A 22,221-nucleotide genomic window follows, 5' to 3' on the forward strand; every position below is an offset into this window, starting at 1 on the left:
AGGGGTCTGGACACCCTCAGTAACGTCTCTCTCTGTGTTCCAGGGGTCTGGACACCCTCAGTAACGTCTCTCTCTGTGTTCCAGGGGTCTGGACACCCTCAGTAACGTCTCTCTCTGTGTTCCAGGGGTCTGGACACCCTCAGTAACGTCTCTCTCTGTGTTCCAGGGGTCTGGACACCCTCAGTAACGTCTCTCTCTCTGTGTTCCAGGGGTCTGGACACCCTCAGTAACGTCTCTCTCTGTGTTCCAGGGGTCTGGACACCCTCAGTAACGTCTCTCTCTGTGTTCCAGGGGTCAGTAACGTCTCTCTCTCTGTGTTCCAGGGGTCTGGACACCCTCAGTAACGTCTCTCTCTGTGTTCCAGGGGTCTGGACACCCTCAGTAACGTCTCTCTCTCTCTCTGTGTTCCAGGGGTCTGGACACCCTCAGTAACGTCTCTCTCTGTGTTCCAGGGGTCTGGACACACCCTGTGTTCAGGGGTACACCCTCAGTAACGTCTCTCTGTGTTCCAGGGGTCTGGACACCCTCAGTAACGTCTCTCTCTGTGTTCCAGGGGTCTGGACACCCTCAGTAACGTCTCTCTCTGTGTTCCAGGGGTCTGGACACCCTCAGTAACGTTCAGGGGTCTCTCTCTCTCTCTGTGTTCCAGGGGTCTGGACACCCTCAGTAACGTCTCTCTCTGTGTTCCAGGGGTCTGGACACCCTCAGTAACGTCTCTCTCTGTGTTCCAGGGGTCTGGACACCCTCAGTAACGTCTGGACACCCTCTCTCTCTCTGTGTTCCAGGGGTCTGGACACCCTCAGTAACGTCTCTCTCTGTGTTCCAGGGGTCTGGACACCCTCAGTAACTGTGTTCCAGGGGTCTGGACACCCTCAGTAACGTCTCTCTCTGTGTTCCAGGGGTCTGGACACCCTCAGTAACGTCTCTCTCTGTGTTCCAGGGGTCTGGACACCCTCAGTAACGTCTCTCTCTGTGTTCCAGGGGTCTGGACACCCTCAGTAACGTCTCTCTCTGTGTTCCAGGGGTCTGGACACCCTCAGTAACAGGGGTCTCAGTCTCTCTCTGTGTTCCAGGGGTCTGGACACCCTCAGTAACGTCTCTCTCTGTGTTCCAGGGGTCTGGACACCCTCAGTAACGTCTCTCTCTGTGTTCCAGGGGTCTGGACACCCTCAGTAACGTCTCTCTCTGTGTTCCAGGGGTCTGGACACCCTCAGTAACGTCTCTCTCTGTGTTCCAGGGGTCTGGACACCCTCAGTAACGTCTCTCTCTGTGTTCCAGGGGTCTGGGGTCTCCAGGGGACACCCTCAGTAACGTCTCTCTCTCTCTCTGTGTTCCAGGGGTCTGGACACCCTCAGTAACTCTCTCTCTGTGTTCCAGGGGTCTGGACACCCTCAGTAACAGTAACGTCTCTCTCTGTGTTCTCTGTGTTCCAGGGGTCTGGACACCCTGTGTTCCAGGGGTCTGGACACCCTCAGTAACGTCTCTCTCTGTGTTCCAGGGGTCTGGACACCCTCAGTAACGTCTCTCTCTGTGTTCCAGGGGTCTGGACACCCTCAGTAACGTCTCTCTCTGTGTTCCAGGGGTCTGGACACCCTCAGTAACGTCTCTCTCTCTGTGTTCCAGGGGTCTGGACACACCCTGTGTTCAGTAACGTCTCTCTCTGTGTTCCAGGGGTCTGGACACCCTCAGTAACGTCTCTCTCTGTGTTCCAGGGGTCTGGACACCCTCAGTAACACCCTCAGTCTCTCTCTGTGTTCCAGGGGTCTGGACACCCTCAGTAACGTCTCTCTCTGTGTTCCAGGGGTCTGGACACCCTCAGTAACGTCTCTCTCTGTGTTCCAGGGGTCTGGACACCCTCAGTAGAAAAGGAAAGACCTCGACACTCGACCTGCCGATCGAGTCGGTCAGTTTGAGTCTGCAGGATCTGATTGGCTACTTCCAGCCTCCTGACGAGCACCTGGAGCACGAGGACAAGCAGAACCGCCTCCGAGCCTTAAAGAACCGACAGAACCTCTTCCAGGAAGAGGTAGAGAACAAAGAGCATGCTGGGGGTTATATTCCACATCATCAGGGACAGCGGGAAGCCATTTAACTTGGGCCTCATTGTCACGTAAAAACGTCCCTCCAGCCATTTTACTTTCACTCTAGAGAGCAGGCCTCATCCCTGTTTCTCTGTCTCTCCTGTTAGAGAGCAGTCATGACACTGCAGATCACATCCCTGTCTCTCTGTCTCTCCTGTTAGAGAGCAGTCATGACACTGCAGATCACATCCCTGTTTCTCTGTTTCTCCTTCAGAGAGCAGTCATGACACCAGATCCATCCCTGTCTCTCTCTTCCTGTCAGAGAGCAGTCATGGGATCACATCCTTCAGAGAGCAGTCTTTCATCCCTGTCTCTCTGTCTCTCCTGTTAGAGAGCAGAGACAGCAGTCAGATGACACTGCAGATCACATCCCTGTGTCTCAGTCAGTCTCACATCCCTGTCAGAGAGCAGTCATGACACTGTTTCTCCAGATCACACAGATCACATCCCTGTTTCTCTGTCTCTCCTGTTAGAGAGCAGATAAACTACATCCCTGTTTCTCCTGTTGATACAGTCTGACACTGCAGATCACATCCCTGTTTCTCCTGATACAACTATGATACAATGACACTACAGATACCTCCCTGTGTCTCCTGTTAGAGAGCAATATGATGATAAACTATGATACACTATGATACACTATGATACACTATGATACACTATGATATAATATGATACAATATATATGAGGATACACTAAGATACAATATGATATACTATGATACACTATGTATGAGGATACACTATGATACAATATGATATACTATGATACACTATGTATGAGGATACACTATGATACAATATGATATACTATGATATACTATGTATGAGGATACACTATGATACATTATGATAACCTATGTATGAGGATACACTATGATACACTATGTATGAGGATACACTATGATACAATATGATATACTATGATACAAATCAAATCAAATTTTATTTGTCACATACACATGGTTAGCAGATGTTAATGCGAGTGTAGCGAAATGCTTGTGCTTCTAGTTCCGACAATGCAGTAATAACCAACAAGTAATCTAACTAACAATTCCAAAACTACTGTCTTATACACAGTGTAAGGGGATAAAGAATATGTACATAAGGATATATGAATGAGTGATGGTACAGAGCAGCATAGGCAAGATACAGTAGATGGTATCGAGTACAGTATATACATATGAGATGAGTATGTAAACAAAGTGGCATAGTTAAAGTGGCTAGTGGTACATGTATTACATAAGGATGCAGTCGATGATATAGAGTACAGTATGTACGTATGCATGTGAGATGAATAATGTAGGGTATGTAAACATTATATTAGGTAGCATTGTTTAAAGTGGCTAGTGATATATTTACATCATTTCCCATCAATTCCCATTATTAAAGTGGCTGGAGTAGAGTCAGTGTCAGTGTCAGTGTGTTGGCAGTAGCCACTCAATGTTAGTGGTGGCTGTTTAACAGTCTGATGGCCTTGAGATAGAAGCTGTTTTTCAGTCTCTCGGTCCCAGCTTTGATGCACCTGTACTGACCTCGCCTTCTGGATGATAGCGGGGTGAACAGGCAGTGGCTCGGGTGGTTGTTGTCCTTGATGATCTTTATGGCCTTCCTGTAGCATCGGGTGGTGTAGGTGTCCTGGAGGGCAGGTAGTTTGCCCCCAGGGATGCGTTGTACAGACCTCACTACCCTCTGGAGAGCCTTACGGTTGTGGGCGGAGCAGTTGCCATACCAGGCGGTGATACAGCCCGTCAGGATGCTCTCGATTGTGCATCTGTAGAAGTTTGTGAGTGCTTTTGGTGACAAGCCGAATTTCTTCAGCCTCCTGAGGTTGAAGAGGCGCTGCTGCGCCTTCTTCACGATGCTGTCTGTGTGAGTGGACCAATTCAGTTTGTCTGTGATGTGTACGCCGAGGAACTTAAAACTTGCTACCCTCTCCACTACTGTTCCATCGATGTGGATGGGGGGGTGTTCCCTCTGCTGTTTCCTGAAGTCCACAATCATCTCCTTAGTTTTGTTGACGTTGAGTGTGAGGTTGTTTTCCTGACACCACACTCCGAAGGCCCTGACCTCCTCCCTGTAGGCCGTCTCGTCGTTGTTGGTAATCAAGCCTACCACTGTTGTGTCGTCCGCAAACTTGATGATTGAGTTGGAGGCGTGCGTGGCCACGCAGTCGTGGGTGAACAGGGAGTACAGGAGAGGGCTCAGAACGCACCCTTGTGGGGCCCCAGTGTTGAGGATCAGCGGGGTGGAGATGTTGTTGCCTACCCTCACCACCTGGGGGCGGCCCGTCAGGAAGTCCAGTACCCAGTTGCACAGGGCGGGGTCGAGACCCAGGGTCTCGAGCTTGATGACGAGCTTGGAGGGTACTATGGTGTTGAATGCCGAGCTGTAGTCGATGAACAGCATTCTCACATAGGTATTCCTCTTGTCCAGATGGGTTAGGGCAGTGTGCAGTGTGGTTGAGATTGCATCGTCTGTGGACCTATTTGGGCGGTAAGCAAATTGGAGTGGGTCTAGGGTGTTAGGGAGGGTGGAGGTGATATGGTCCTTGACTAGTCTCTCAAAGCACTTCATGATGACGGAAGTGAGTGCTACGGGGCGGTAGTCGTTTAGCTCAGTTACCTTTGCTTTCTTGGGAACAGGAACAATGGTGGCCCTCTTGAAGCTTGTGGGAACAGCAGACTGGTATAGGGATTGATTGAATATGTCCGTGAACACACCGGCCAGCTGGTCTGCGCATGCTCTGATACACTATGATACAATATGATACACTATGATACACTATGATACTCTATGATAAACTATGATACACTATGTATGAGGATACTCTGATACACTATGATAAACTATGATACACTATGATACTCTATGATACACTATGATACTATATGATACAATATGACATACTATGATACACTATGATACTCTATGATACACTATGATACACTAAGTATGAGGATACTCTATGATACACTATGATAAACTATGATACACTATCTATGAGGATACACAATGATACACTATGATACACTATGATACACTATGTATGAGGATATTCTATGATACTATGATACACTATGTATGAGGATACACTATTATACACTATGTATGAGGATACACTATGATACACTATGATACACTATGTGTGAGGATACACTATTATACACTATGTATGAGGATACACTATGATACACTATGATACACTATGATACACTATGTGTGAGGATACACTATTATACACTATGTATGAGGATACACTATGATACACTATGTATGAGGATACTCTATGATACACTATGATACACTATGTATGAGGATACACTATGATACACTATGATACACTGTGATACAGTATGATACACTATGATACTCTATGATACACTATGATACACTATGATATACTGTGATACAGTATGATACACTATGATACACTATGATACTCTATGATACACTATGATACACTATGATACACTATGATATGTATAACATGACTCCCCCTCTCTCTCCCCCTCTCCCTCCCTCTATCCCCCCTCTCTCTCTCCCCCTCTCCGTCTCTCCCTCTCTCTCTTCCTCCCTCCCTCCCTCTATCCCCCGCTCTCTCTTCTTCCCTCCCTCCCTCCCTCCCTCCCTCCCTCCCTCCCTCCCTCCCTCCCTCCCTCCCTCCCTCCCTCCCCCCTCCCTCCCTCCCCCTCCCTCACTCACTCACTCCTCACTCACTCCCTCCCTCCCTCCCTCACTCCCTCACTCCCTCACTCTATCCCCCTCTCCCCCTCTCTCCCCCCTCCCTCCCTCCCTCCCTCCCTCCCTCCCTCCCTCCCTCCCTCCCTCCCTCCCTCACTCACTCACTCACTCACTCACTCCTCGCTCGCTCGCTCACTCCCTCACTCCCTCCTCCCTCACTCTATCCCCCCTCTCTCCTCCCTCCCTCCCCTCCCTCCCTCCCTCCCTCCCTCCCTCCCTCCCTCCCTCCCTCCCTCCCTCCCTCCCTCCCTCCCTCCCTCCCTCCCTCCCTCCCTCCCTCCCTCCCTCCCTCCCCCTCTATCCCCCTCTCTCTCCCCCTCTCCCTCCCTCTATCCCCCCCTCTCTCTCCCCCCTCCCTCCCTCCCTCCCTCTCTTCCTCCTCCCTCCCTCCTCCTCCCCCCCTCCCTCCCCCTCCCTCCCTCCCTCCCTCCCTCCCTCCCTCCCTCCCTCCCTCCCTCCCTCCCTCCCTCCCTCCCTCCCTCCCTCCCTCCCTCCCTCCCTCCCCCTCTCTCTCCCCCTCTCCCTCCCTCCCTCTCTCTCTTCCTCCCTCCCTCTCTCCCCCCCACTCCTCCCCCACCCCTCCCCCTCTCCCCAGGGTATGATAAACCTGGTGTTGGAGTGTATCGATCGTCTCCACGTGTACAGCAGCGCGGCTCATTTTGCTGAGGTGGCGGGGAGGGAGGCCGGGGAGGCCTGGAGATCCACGCTGAACTCATTATATGAGCTCCTGGGTGAGGAGTGGAGCAGCTGAATACTGCAACCTCAGGGGCTTTAGAAACGCACACTGTCCAGTTCTCCTACAGCTCCTCCTGTACACTAACACCACTTACACAGGGGGCCTGACCCCCCCCAGGCATTAACATGTATCACCAGGTTACACAGGGGGCCTGACCCCCCCAGTCATTAACATGTATCACCAGGTTACACAGGGGGCCTGACCCCCCCAGTCATTAACATGTATCACCAGGTTACACAGGGGGCCTGACCCCCCCAGGCATTAACATGTATCACCAGGTTACACAGGGGGCCTGACCCCCCCAGTCATTAACATGTAACACCAGGTTACACAGGGGGCCTGACCCCCCAGTCATTAATATGTATCACCAGGTTACACAGGGGCCTGACCCCCCCAGTCATTAACATGTATCACCAGGTTACACAGGGGGCCTGACCCCCAGTCATTAACATGTATCACCAGGTTACACAGGGGGCCTGACCCCCCAGTCATTAACATGTATCACCAGGTTACACAGGGGGCCTGACCCCCAGTCATTAACATGTATCACCATTTACACAGGGGCCTGACCCCCCAGTCATTAACATGTATCGCCAGGTTACACAGGGGCCTGACCCCCCAGTCATTAACATGTATCACCAGGTTACACAGGGGCCTGACCCCCCCAGTCATTAACATGTATCGCCAGGTTACACAGGGGGCCTGACCCCCAGTCATTAACATGTATCACCACTTACACAGGGGCCTGACCCCCCCCAGTCATTAACATGTATCGCCAGGTTACACAGGGGGCCTGACCCCCCCAGTCATTAACATGTATCACCAGGTTACACAGGGGGCCTGACCCCCCCCAGTCATTAACATGTATCACCATGTTACACAGGGGGCCTGACCCCCCCCAGGCATTAACATGTATCACCATGTTACACAGGGGGCCTGACCCCCCCCAGGCATTAACATGTATCACCAGGTTACACAGGGGGCCTGACCCCCAGTCATTAACATGTATCACCAGGTTACACAGGGGGCCTGACCCCCAGTCATTAACATGTATCACCAGGTTACACAGGGGGCCTGATCGTCCCCCCCCCAGTCATTAACATGTATCGCCAGGTTACACAGGGGGCCTGACCCCCAGTCATTAACATGTATCGCCAGGTTACACAGGGGCCTGACCCCCCAGTCATTAACATGTATCACCAGGTTACACAGGAGGCCTGACCCCCAGTCATTAACATGTATCACCAGGTTACACAGGGGCCTGACCCCCAGTCATTAACATGTATCACCACTTACACAGGGGGCCTGACCCCCCCAGTCATTAACATGTATCACCAGGTTACACAGGGGGCCTGACCCCCCCAGTCATTAACATGTATCACCACTTACACAGGGGGCCTGACCCCCCCAGTCATTAACATGTATCACCAGGTTACACAGGGGGCCTGACCCCCCCCAGTCATTAACATGTATCACCAGGTTACACAGGGGGCCTGACCCCCCCCAGTCATTAACATGTATCACCAGGTTACACAGGGGGCCTGACCCCCCCAGTCATTAACATGTATCACCAGGTTACACAGGGGGCCTGACCCCCCCCAGTCATTAACATGTATCACCAGGTTACACAGGGGGCCTGACCCCCCCAGTCATTAACATGTATCACCAGGTTACACAGGGGGCCTGACCCCCCCAGTCATTAACATGTATCACCAGGTTACACAGGGGGCCTGACCCCCCCAGTCATTAACATGTATCACCAGGTTACACAGGGGGCCTGACCCCCCCAGTCATTAACATGTATCACCAGGTTACACAGGGGGCCTGACCCCCCCAGTCATTAACATGTATCACCAGGTTACACAGGGGGCCTGACCCCCCCAGTCATTAACATGTATCACCAGGTTACACAGGGGGCCTGACCCCCCCCAGTCATTAACATGTATCACCAGGTTACACAGGGGGCCTGACCCCCCCAGTCATTAACATGTATCACCAGGTTACACAGGGGGCCTGACCCCCCCCAGTCATTAACATGTATCACCAGGTTACACAGGGGGCCTGACCCCCCCAGTCATTAACATGTATCACCAGGTTACACAGGGGGCCTGACCCCCCCCAGTCATTAACATGTATCACCAGGTTACACAGGGGGCCTGACCCCCCCCAGTCATTAACATGTATCGCCAGGTTACACAGTCACTGACTTGACTGATAACAAGAGAGAGAGGAGAGGAGAGGAGAGGAGAGGAGAGGAGAGAGGAGAGGAGAGGAGAGGAGAGGAGGGAGAGAGAGAGGAGAGGAGAGGAGAGGAGAGGAGAGGAGAGGAGAGGAGGAGGAGAGGAGAGGGAGGAGGGAGGAGGAGGAGGAGGAGAGGAGGGAGGGAGGAGAGAGAGGAGGGAGGAGAGAGGAGGGAGGAGGGATGGAGAGAGGAGGGAGGAGAGGAGAGGAGAGGAGGGAGGAGAGTAGATAAGAGGAGAGAGAAGAGAGGAGGGATGGAGAGAGGAGGGAGAGGAGGGATGGAGGGAAGAGAGACGAGGGATGGAGAGAGGAGAGGAGATAAGAGGAGAGAGAAGAGAGGAGGGATGGAGAGACGAGGGAGATGAGAGAAGAGAGGAGGGAGGAGAGGAGGGAGGAGAGACGAGGGAGATGAGGGATGGAGGGAAGAGAGACGAGGGAGAGGAGGAAGGAGAGTAGAAGAGAGGAGCGAGAGGAGGGATGGAGGAAGAGAGACGAGGGAAGGAGATTAGAAGAGAAGAGGGAGAGGAGAGAGGATGAGAGTAGAGGAGAGGAGGGAGGAGTAGCAGAGGGAGGAGAGGATAGAGGAGGAGAGGATGGATGGAGAGACGAGAGAGGAGGAGAGTAGAGAAGAGGAGGGAGGAGAGGAGAGAGGAGGAGAGTAGAGAAGAGGAGGGAGGAGAGGAGAGAGGAGGAGAGTAGAGAAGAGGAGAGGAGGGATGGAGAGACGAGAGAGAGGAGGAGAGTAGAGAAGAGGAGGGAGGCGAGGAGAGAGGAGGAGGGAGGAGGAGAGGAGAGAGGAGAGGAGAGAGGAGGAGAGGAGAGACAAGGGAGAGGAGAAAGGAGGGATGGAAACATCAACAGCAGCACAGCATAAATCCTTAAATAACAGTCTGCTAGTTGGCACACTATACTACCCTCTATGGTGGCTGACTGACTGGCTGATTAACTGACTGGCTGATTAACTGACTGGTTGATTAACTGACTGGTTGATTAACTGACTGGCTGATAAACTGACTGGCTGATTAACTGACTGGCTGATTAACTGACTGGTTGATTAACTGACTGGCTGATTAACTGACTGGCTGATTAACTGACTGGCTGATTAACTGACTGGCTGATTAACTGACTGGCTGATTAACTGACTGGCTGATTAACTGACTGGCTGATTAACTGACTGGCTGATTAACTGACTGGTTGATTAACTGACTGGCTGATTAACTGACTGGCTGATTAACTGACTGGCTGATTGACTGCTGCTTAAAGCGGCAGCTGGTCTTCTGCCATGTGCTGCCTCAGCCCTCAGCCCTAACTGATGCTAATGGTTCCATGCTGCCTCGTTGCTCCCTCAGCCCTAACTGATGCTAATGGTTCCATGCTGCCTCGTTGCTCCCTCAGCCCTAACTGATGCTAATGGTTCCATGCTGCCTCGTTGCTCCCTCAGCCCTAACTGATGCTAATGGTTCCATGCTGCCTCGTTGCTCCCTCAGCCCTAACTGATGCTAATGGTTCCATGCTGCCTCGTTGCTCCCTCAGCCCTAACTGATGCTAATGGTTCCATGCTGCCTCGTTGCTCGCTCAGCCCTCAGCCCTAACTGATGCTAATGGTTCCATGCTGCCTCAGCCCTAACTGATGCTGCATGCTCCTTGCTCCCTCAGCCCTAACTGATGCTAATGGTTCCATGCTGCCTCGTTGCTCCCTCAGCCCTAACTGATGCTAATGGTTCCATGCTGCCTCGTTGCTCCCTCAGCCCTAACTGATGCTAATGGTTCCATGCTGCCTCGTTGCTCCCTCAGCCCTAACTGATGCTAATGGTTCCATGCTCCCTCGTTGCTCCCTCAGCCCTAACTGATGCTAATGGTTCCATGCTGCCTCGTTGCTCCCTCAGCCCTCAGCCCTAACTGATGCTAATGGTTCCATGCTGCCTCGTTGCTGCCTCGTTGCTCCCTCAGCCCTAACTGATGCGAATGGTTCCATGCTGCCTCGTTGCTGCCTCGTTGCTCCCTCAGCCCTAACTGATGCGAATGGTTCCATGCTGCCTCGTTGCTCCCTCAGCCCTCAGCCCTAACTGATGCTAATGGTTCCATGCTGCCTCGTTGCTGCCTCAGCCCTAACTGATGCTAATGGTTCAATGCTGCCTCGTTGCTGCCTCAGCCCTAACTAATGCTAATGGTTCCATGCTGCCTCGTTGCTGCCTCAGCCCTCAGCCCTAACTGATGCTAATGGTTCCATGCTGCCTCGTTGCTGCCTCAGCCCTAACTGATGCTAATGGTTCCATGCTGCCTCGTTGCTGCCTCAGCCCTAACTGATGCTAATGGTTCAATGCTGCCTCGTTGCTGCCTCAGCCCTAACTGATGCTAATGGTTCCATGCTCCCTCGTTGCTCCCTCAGCCCTCAGCCCTAACTGATGCTAATGGTTCCATGCTGCCTCGTTGCTGCCTCAGCCCTAACTGATGCTAATGGTTCCATGCTGCCTCGTTGCTGCCTCAGCCCTAACTGATGCTAATGGTTCCATGCTGCCTCGTTGCTCCCTCAGCCCTCTAGAAGCTCCAGATGCTAGATGTGTCTCCGGCTGTCTTGTTGCTCTCACACTGTAATGTATTCTAATGACTGTACTGGAGCCAATGAAGGGAATATACTGCTTGTCAAAATGCACCTGTTCTGATTTTAAAGTCTGTTCCCTCATGTAACGTTTCTTCTTCTCTTGATCTCTCTGTCCACCTTTCTGGACCTCTCTCTACACTCTCTGTATCCCTCTCCTTCCCTTTCTCCCCTGATCTCTCTTCACTCTCTGTATCCCTCTCTCCATCCCTTTCTCCCCTGATCTCTCTTCACTCTCTGTATCCCTCTCCATCCCTTTCTCCCCTGATCCCTCACAATGTCTCTTTTTCCCTCTCCATCCCTTTTTCCCCTGATCTCTCACAATGTCTCTGTATCCCTCTCTCAATCTTTCACTCTCTCTTCCTCTCCTCTCCTCCCTCTTGTCCTCTAGCTGCGTTGATAAGGGACAACAGGAAGAATTGTGCCCAGTTCTCCGGCTCGTTGGATTGGTTGATCAGCCGGTTGGAGAGACTGGAGGCCTCGTCTGGTACGTGATCTATAATCAATATATCCTTTTGACCCTCCTGTATGGCATTATCACATATCACTGTTGCAGCAGCATAGACAATCTGCAGTAGTATCACTGTTACAGTATAGCAAGAGAGAATAGGGAGAGGGGGAGAGAGAGACAGACAGAGAATGAGGAGACAGACAGAGAATGAGGGAGACAGACAGAGAATGAGGGAGAGAGACAGATAATGAGGGAGAGAGACAGAACATGAGAGAGACAGAGAATGAGGGAGAGGGGGAGAGAGAGACAGACAGAGAATGAGGAGAGAGACAGAACATGAGGAGAGAGACAGAGAATGAGGAGAGAGACAGAGAATGAGGGAGAGGGGGAGAGAGACAGACAGAGAATGAGGAGAGAGACAGAGAATGAGGGAGAGGGGAGAGAGAGACAGACAGAGAATGAGGAGAGAGACAGAGAATGAGGAGAGAGACAGAAAATGAGGAGAGAGACAGAGAATGAGGAGATAGACAGAGAATGAGGGAGAGAGACAGATAATGAGGAGAGAGACAGAGAATGAGGAGAGAGACAGAACATGAGGAGAGAGACAGAGAATGAGGGAGAGCGAGGGAGAAAATAAGAGGGAGCGAGATAGAAAATGAGGGAGAGAGATAATGATGGAGAGGGAGAGAGAAAAGGAGAGAGCGAGAGAATGAGAGGGAGAGAGAGGTAATGAGAGGAAGAGAGGAGGAGGAAGAGGTGAAGGGAGAGAGGAGGAGGGAGACAGAATGAGGATGGAGATAGAGAGAGAGGACGAGTAGGGAGAGAGGGAGATATAGAACGAAACAGATTTTTCCCCATTTCAACTTCCTGCTGCAAAGTGTTGGCTGCAGTGTGGATTCTCCTCTCCTCTCCTCTCCTCTCCTCTCCTCTCCTCTCCTCTCCTCTCCTCTCCTCTCCTCTCCTCTCCTCTCCTCTCCTCTCCTCTCTCCTCTCCTCTCCTCTCCTCTCCTCTCCTCTGAGCGTGTACGTAGGTGTGGATTCTCCTCTCCTTTCCTCTCCTCTCCTCTCCTCTCCTCTCCTCTCCTCTCCTCTCCTCTCTCTCCTCCCCCTCTCCTCTCCTCTCCTCTCCTCTCCTCTCCTCTCCTCTCCTCTCCTCTCCTCTCCTCTCCTCTCCTCTCTCCTCTCCTCTCCTCTCCTCTCCTCTCCTCTCCTCTCCTCTCCTCTCCTCTCTCTCTCCTCTGAGCGTGTACGTAGGTGTGGATTCTCCTCTCCTCTCCTCTCCTCTCCTCTCCTCTCCCTCTCTTCTCCTCTCCTCTCCTCTCTCCTCTCCTCTCCTCTCCCTCTCCTCTCCTCTCCTCTCCTCTCCTCTCCTCTCCCTCCTCTCCTCTCCTCTGAGCGTGTACGTAGGTGTGGATTCCTCCCCCTCCTCCCCTCCCCTCCTCTCTTCTGAGCGTGTACGTAGGTGGATGAAAGCTAGAGACGAGCAGGACGGCCACTCATTCCACCAGAGTTATGAAACGCCTAACATGCCTCATATCTAACACCATACAAACATATATCTCTGTGAGCATGTTCTTAACCCCCTCCCCAGGCATATCCCCGGTGACTCAGTCTATTTCTGGTTTGAATATTGTAGAACAGAATAAGGAGACATTTATAGTTGACGGGTGGCCACTCTATTTCTACTGTAAGTAACGGAGGTGGGATGGAGTGCATCAGCATACTCCTGGACACAACCTCAACACACCGAAATACACTTGACAACTCTCCATGGACAAGCCCGCTCTCCTATTGAATGGCCTATTGAATGCCCCCCTTCAATAAGTGTGAGGGTGGCATGGTTTGAACACCAGGAGCGGTGAATTAGAGATGACTGGTGCAGTGAGGAGGGTCTAGGGTTGGTTTGAACACCAGGAGCGGTGAATTAGAGATGACTGGTGCAGTGAGGAGGGTCTAGGGTTGGTTTGAACACCAGGAGCGGTGAATTAGAGATGACTGGTGCAGTGAGGAGGGTCTAGGGTTGGTTTGAACACCAGGAGCGGTGAATTAGAGATGACTGGTGCAGTGAGGAGGGTCTAGGGTTGGTTTGAACACCAGGAGCGGTGAATTAGAGATGACTGGTGCAGTGAGGAGGGTCTAGGGTTGGTTTGAACACCAGGAGCGGTGAATTAGAGATGACTGGTGCAGTGAGGAGGGTCTAGGGTTGGTTTGAACACCAGGAGCGGTGAATTAGAGATGACTGGTGCAGTGAGGAGGGTCTAGGGTTGGTTTGAACACCAGGAGCGGTGAATTAGAGATGACTGGTGCAGTGAGGAGGGTCTAGGGTTGGTTTGAACACCAGGAGCGGTGAATTAGAGATGACTGGTGCAGTGAGGAGGGTCTAGGGTTGGTTTGAACACCAGGAGCGGTGAATTAGAGATGACTGGTGCAGTGAGGAGGGTCTAGGGTTGGTTTGAACACCAGGAGCGGTGAATTAGAGATGACTGGTGCAGTGAGGAGGGTCTAGGGTTGGTTTGAACACCAGGAGCGGTGAATTAGAGATGACTGAGGGTTGGTTTGCGGTGAATTAGAGATGACTGGTGCAGTGAGGGTCTAGGGTTGTTTGAACACCAGGAGCGGTGAATTAGAGATGACTGGTGCAGTGAGGAGGGTCTAGGGTTGGTTTGAACACCAGGAGCGGTGAATTAGAGATGACTGGTGCAGTGAGGAGGGTCTAGGGTTGGTTTGAACACCAGGATCGGTGAATTAGAGATGACTGGTGAGGAGGGTCTAGGGTTGGTTTGAACACCAGGAGCGGTGAATTAGAGATGACTGGTGCAGTGAGGAGGGTCTAGGGTTGGTTTGAACACCAGGAGCGGTGAATTAGAGATGACTGGTGCAGTGAGGAGGGTCTAGGGTTGGTTTGAACACCAGGAGCGGTGAATTAGAGATGACTGGTGCAGTGAGGAGGGTCTAGGGGGTTGGTTTGATAACCAGGATCTGGTGAATTAGAGATGACTGGTGCAGTGAGGAGGGTCTAGGGTTGGTTTGAACACAGGAGCGGTGAATTAGAGATGACTGGTGCAGTGAGGAGGGTCTAGGGTTGGTTTGAACACCAGGAGCGGTGAATTAGAGATGACTGTTGCAGTGAGGAGGGTCTAGGGTTGGTTTGAACACCAGGAGCGGTGAATTAGAGATGACTGGTGCAGTGAGGAGGGTCTAGGGTTGGTTTGAACACGAGGAGTGTTCAGGGATCCTGTTTGTTGGTGTTTATAACTCATCTGGCATTCAGAGATCCTGTTTGTTGGTGTTGGTGTTTATAACTCATCTGGCATTCAGGGATCCTGTTTGTTGGTGTTTATAACTCATCTGACATTCAGGGATCCTGTTTGTTGGTGTTTATAACTCATCTGGCATTCAGGGATCCTGTTTGTTGGTGTTTATAACTCATCTGACATTCAGGGATCCTGTTTGTTGGTGTTGGTGTTTATATCTCATCTGGCATTCAGGGATCCTGTTTGTTGGTGTTGGTGTTTATAACTCATCTGACATTCAGGGATCATGTTTGTTGGTGTTTATAACTGGTCTGGCATTCAGGGATCCTGTTTGTTGGTGTTTTGTAATTCTGTTCTCCATATGTCCTGGAGGTCCTTCACTCTGTCCTGGTGGAGAGTCCTGAAGCTCTCATCATCATCAAGGGATAGTTAGTTTAAGTTAGTTGGGTGTTGGTGTGATACTAACTCTGTGCTGGTTGTGTTCAGGTATCTTGGAGGTCCTTCACTGTGTCCTGGTGGAGAGTCCTGAAGCTCTGAACATCATCAAGGAGGGACACATCAAGTCAATCATCTCTCTGCTAGACAAACATGGACGCAACCACAAGGTGGGTAGAGGAGACCACCTACCTATAAACCAGGTATTATATATAACCACAAGGTGGGTAGAGACCACCTACCTATAAACCAGGTATTATAGATAACCACAAGGTGGGTAGAGGAGACCACCTACCTATAAACCAGGTATTATAGATAACCACAAGGTGGGTAGAGACCACCTACCTATAAACCAGGTATTATAGATAACCACAAGGTGGGTAGAGACCACCTACCTATAAACCAGGTATTATAGATAACCACAAGGTGGGTAGAGGAGACCACCTACCTATAAACCAGGTATTATAGATAACCTATAAACCAGGTATTATAGGTAACCAGCTCCTTATATACTATAGACATACAGAATGGATGATCTCCTAGCTGTGTGGTGGACCCACCTTTTTAACAGAGATTATATACATAATGCACTAATTATTTCTTCACTATTTGTTTCCAATGAATTGTGATGATAAATGTGTGAGCAACACATTGCACCAGTGGGTCGGCTCTACCATTCCACTCTTTCATGATATTTCATTTTAATGTTTCCAATATTTCAGAGACATAAGTCCTGTTATTGATTTTTAGAAGAGGTATTAGTTTGGATATGTTTATTTTTTCAGCTGATGAGTTGAGATCTGAAGCGATCTAACTATGTAGCTGTATGTCACACATGTTCACGCAATACACAGCGAACAACTTAAGCGCTCAATAACTTTAATCATTTAATGTTCCCCTTGTTTTTTACATGATTAGCTAATGGACCAACATTACTGAAAGGCTTGGTCATGTTGCCACATCTAAATGATTGAAGTGTCCTGTACTTTCTCTCCAGTGAGTAGTGTTGGGTGAGCCTTAAGTAGAAAGGCCTGGTGTTCCATGTTTGACAATAGCATAGTCATTCTACCACTCTGTAGATGTTTTATGTCCAATACCTCCTCCACTGTCAACAACATTAAGTTAAATTGCAGATTAGGCAATTATGTACCTACACTCTGAATGTTGTTGTTCCAACCAGCATCTGATCTGTATCATGGTCTGTTCTCTGTGTTAACCCAACAGGTTCTGGACGTGCTCTGTTCTCTGTGTGTCTGTCATGGCGTGGCCGTGCGGTCCAACCAACACCTGATCTGTGACAACCTGCTACCTGGCAGAGACCTGCTTCTACAGACACGACTTGTCAACCATGTCAGCAGGTACAGCCTTCTTCCTCCACCTCCCCTAACCCTAACCGAAACCCTAACCCTAACTCTAACCCAAACCCTAACTCTAACCCAAACCCTAACCCTAACTCTAACTCTAACTCTAACTCTAACCCTAACCCAAACCCTAACTCTAACTCTAACCCTAACCCTAACCCTAACTCTAACCCAAACCCTGACCCTAACCCTAACCCTAACCTAACCCTAACTCTAACTCTAACCCTAACTCTAACTCTAACTCTAACCCTAACCCAAACCCTAACCCTAACCCAAACCCTAACCCTAACCCAAACCCTAACCTAACCCTAACTCTAACCCTAACTCTAACCCTAACCTAACCCTAACTCTAACCCAACCCAAACCCTAACTCTAACTCTAACTCCTAACCCTAACCCTAACTCTAACTCTAACTCTAACTAACCCAAACCCTAACCCTAACCTAACTCTAACCCAAACCCTAACTCTAACCCTAACCCTAACCCTAACTCTAACTCTAACTCTAACCCTAACCCTAACCCAAACCCTAACTCTAACCCAAACCCTGACCCTAACCCTAACCCTAACCTAAACCCTAACTCTAACCCTAACTCTAACTCTAACTCTAACCCTAACCCAAACCCTAACTCTAACCCAAACCCTAACTCTAACCCTAACCCAAACCCTCATCAATCTACACACAATACCTGAAAATGATATCACAATACATCATAATGACATCACAATACCCCATAATGACATCACAATACCTCATAATGACATCACAATACCCCATAATGACATCACAATACCCCATGATGACATCACAATACCCCATAATGACATCACATTACATCATAATGACATCACAATACCCGCTAATGACATCACAATACCTCATAATGACATCACATTACCTCATAATGACATCACAATACCTCATAATGACATCACAATACCCCATAATGACATCACAATACCCCATAATGACATCACAATACCCCATAATGACATCACAATACCCCATAATGACATCACAATACCTCATATTAACAAAACACAAACAGTTTTTTAGAACTTTTTTCAAATGTATAAAAGAAAAGAAAGAAAATGAAACCGGCTCAAATCGGTCAAATGTAGAACATTTAGAAATGGACTCAGAGCCTTAACACGGTAGATCATTACGGTTGAGGAACAATGGGAGAGTAATTTTGCTTTGAAAGTTGATAAACATGGAAACTCACTTTTGAGAAAATAGCCTTTGAATGTTTTGGTACCTACTGGAGAGCCCTTCTTTGTCTACACCCATTCACACCTTTTTAGGCCCATGTCTTTAAGAATTGATCTGAGCGGTCTGTACAATTATATGTTTTCATGTCTTTATGGAACACAGCGTGTAAACATTCACAGTGCAGGGTGGGAAAAGTAGGTGAACCCTTGGATTTAATAACTGGTTGACCCTCCTTTGGCAGTAATAACCTCAACCAAACGTCAAATCAAATCAAATTGTATTTGTCACATACACATGGTTAGCAGATGTTAATGCGAGTGTAGCGAAATGCTTGTGCTTCTAGTTCCGACAATGCAGTATAAAACCTCACAAGCTTCCCCCTACTTTTTCTGAAACATCACAAAACCCCATTTTGACGTCCTACCCCATAATGACTACTCAGGCCAGGAATATAGTATATGCACATGATTAGTATGTGTGGATAGAAAACACTCAGACGTTTCCAAAATGTTTAAATCACTGTGACTATAACAGAACGTCTGTTTCATCAATAGCGCAGGAAAATCTGATCACTGGACATGGAAAAAAGTATCCATGCGCCACTCCCATGACATTGTCACAAGGTACCGTAATATATTTAACAAAACAGCACCACAGTTTCTATAGAGAACTCATTTTCTGAAATGTAGAAAAGAAAAGAACCGAAAATGAAACCACCGACCCAAGGCATTGTCTGCCTTTTTCTAGAACATTTTTAGAAATGGAGGCTCAGAATTTAACGCCTCCTGATGTTTTTATAGCTTATTAACGTGTAGTTAACAAGTTGCATTAGAAAGGTATTTTGCTTTGAAAGTTTTGTAAACTTGAAAACTTTTGAGAAAAAAGTTACGTTTGAATGTTTTTTACCGTTTTCCACACAGTCTTCATAGTCTACTAGGCCATTATGGACCGATTTAATTAGACCCAGTGTGATTTGGGACATCAAGGTGTCAAAGAAAGAAGATGGTCAAAGGTAATTAATGTTTTATATTTTTTGTGTCGGTTTGTGAGCACAGCGTGTAATTCTTTTGTTTACAGTGCAGGGTGGGAAAAGTGTTGAATGCTTCAGATTTAGCTTCTCATGCTTTGACCGAAAAGCATTTGGCAAAAATCTGAACCTGGCTAGATTCACAATGACTGTAGCTTTATTTCAAATCAAAATTGTATTTTAATGAACGTTTGCGTTTTAACTAATACCATAGCATATAGCGTCGCGCATGTGCATTTCTAGAGCTCTAGGTGAGAAATGCTTGTGTCTCAAGTTAAGCTCAATGCAGTAATAACGAACAAGTAATCTAACTAACAATTCCAAAAAACTACTGTCTTATACAAAGTGTAAGGGGATAAAGAATATGTACATAAGGATATATGAATGAGTGATGGTACAGAGGATCAGATCTGCACAACGGTTAGGAGGAATTTTGGACCATTCCTCTTCACAAAACTGTTTCAGTTCAGCAATATTCTTTTTTTTTTTTGGACAGTGGCTTCTTCCGTGGTCTCCTCCCATGAACACCATTCTTGTTGAGTGTTTTACGTATCGTAGACTCGTCAACAGAGATGTTAGCATGTTCCAGAGATTTCTGTAAGTCTTTAGCTGACACTCTAGGATTCTTCTGAACCTCATTGAACATTCTGCTCTGTGCTCTTGCAGTCATCTTTGCAGGACGGCCACTCAGGGAGAGTAGCAACAGTGCTGACCTTTCTCCATTTATAGACTATTTGTCTTAGTGGACTGATGAACATCAAGGCTTTTAGAGATACTTTTGTAACCCTTTCCAGCTTTATGCAAGTCGACAATTCTTCATCTTAGGTCTTCTGAGGTCTCTTCTGTTTGAGGCCTGGGTCACATCAGGCAATGCTTCTTGAGGATAGCAAACTCAATTTTTTGGAGTGTTTTTATAGGGCAAGGCAGCTCTAACTAACGTCTCCAATCTCGTCTCATTGATTGGACTCCAGGTTAGCTGACTCCTGACTCCAATTAGCTTCAGGAGAAGTCATTAGCCTCGGGGGGTTCACATACTTTTTCCAACCTAAACTGTGAATGTTTAAATGATGTATTCAATATAGACGAGAAAAACAACATTGTTCCAGTATTGAACTTTAACCGACATTAACCCCTTGTTATCCTTCTTCCCACATGGCAGCATGAGGCCTAACATCTTCCTGGGTGTGAGTGAAGGCTCCGCCCAGTACAGGAAGTGGTATTATGAGCTGATGGTGGACCAGGTGTTACCCTTCGTTACGGCCGAAGCCACACATCTCAGAGTGGGCTGGGCCACCACGGACGGCTACCAACCCTACCCCGGGGGAGGAGAGGGCTGGGGGGGAAACGGGCTCGGTGACGACCTGTACTCCTACGGCTTCGATGGCTTGCACCTGTGGTCAGGTAAGATGGCTAGTCTATTATATTCAACTGTACTCCTACGGCTTCGATGGCTTGCACCTGTGGTCAGGTAAGATGGCTAGTCTGTTATATTCACCTGTGGTCAGGTGAGATGGCTAGTCTGTTATATTCACCTGTGGTCAGGTGAGATGGCTAGTCTATTATATTCAACTGTACTCCTACGGCTTCGATGGCTTGCACCTGTGGTCAGGTGAGATGGCTAGTCTGTTATATGCACCTGTGGTCAGGTGAGATGGCTAGTCTGTTATATTCACCTGTGGTCAGGTGAGATGGCTAGTCTGTTATATGCACCTGTGGTCAGGTAAGATGGCTAGTCTGTTATATTCACCTGTGGTCAGGTGAGATGGCTAGTCTGTTATATTCACCTGTGGTCAGGTAAGATGGCTAGTCTGTTATATTCACCTGTGGTCAGGTAAGATGGCTAGTCTGTTATATTCACCTGTGGTCAGGTGAGATGGCTAGTCTGTTATATTCACCTGTGGTCAGGTGAGATGGCTAGTCTGTTATATTCACCTGTGGTCAGGTGAGATGGCTAGTCTGTTATATTCACCTGTGGTCAGGTGAGATGGCTAGTCTATTATATTCACCTGTGGTCAGGTTAGATAGTTACTATATTATATTCACCTGTAGTCAGGTTAGATGGCTAGTCTATTATATTCACCTGTGGTCAGGTTAGATAGCTAGTCTATTATATTCACCTGTAGTCAGGTTAGATAGCTAGTCTATTATATTCACCTGTAGTCAGGTTAGATAGTTACTATATTATATTATTCACCTGTAGTCAGGTGAGATGGCTAGTCTATTATATTCACCTGTAGTCAGGTTAGATAGTTACTATATTATATTCACCTGTAGTCAGGTTAGATGGCTAGTCTATTATATTCACCTGTGGTCAGGTTAGATAGTTACTATATTATATTCACCTGTAGTCAGGTGAGATGGCTAGTCTATTATATTCACCTGTAGTCAGGTAAGATAGCTAGTCTATTATATTCACCTGTGGTCAGGTGAGATGGCTAGTCTATTATATTCACCTGTGGTCAGGTTAGATAGTTACTATATTATATTCACCTGTAGTCAGGTTAGATGGCTAGTCTATTATATTCACCTGTGGTCAGGTTAGATAGCTAATCTATTATATTCACCTGTAGTCAGGTTAGATAGCTAGTCTATTATATTCACCTGTGGTCAGGTTAGATATTTAGATAGTTACTATATTATATTCACCTGTAGTCAGGTTAGATATTTAGATAGTTACTATATTATATTCACTTGTAGAAAGGTTAGATAGTTACTATATTATATTCACCTGTGGTCAGGTTAGATAGTTAATATATTATATTCACCAGTAGTCAGGTTAGATAGTTACTATATTATATTCACCTGTAGTCAGGTTAGATAGTTACTATATTATATTCACCTGTAGTCAGGTTAGATATTTAGATAGTTACTATATTATATTCACCTGTAGTCAGGTTAGATAGTTACTATATTATATTCACCTGTAGTCAGGTTAGATAGTTACTATATTATATTCACCTGTAGTCAGGTTAGATAGTTACTATATTATATTCACCTGTAGTCAGGTTAGATAGTTACTATATTATATTTAGATAGTTACTATATTATATTCACCTGTAGTCAGGTTAGATAGTTACTATAT

At 48.1% G+C, this 22,221-nt stretch overlaps 1 pseudogene; it reads left to right on the forward strand.

The window, feature by feature from the left end:
• Nucleotides 1-22,221, forward strand: part of LOC121844095 — a 91,919-nt pseudogene that overhangs the window by 29,346 nt on the left and 40,352 nt on the right.

The sequence above is a fragment of the Oncorhynchus tshawytscha genome, unplaced genomic scaffold (genome assembly GCF_018296145.1).
Source record: "Oncorhynchus tshawytscha isolate Ot180627B unplaced genomic scaffold, Otsh_v2.0 Un_contig_3982_pilon_pilon, whole genome shotgun sequence".
Taxonomy (NCBI): domain Eukaryota; kingdom Metazoa; phylum Chordata; class Actinopteri; order Salmoniformes; family Salmonidae; genus Oncorhynchus; species Oncorhynchus tshawytscha.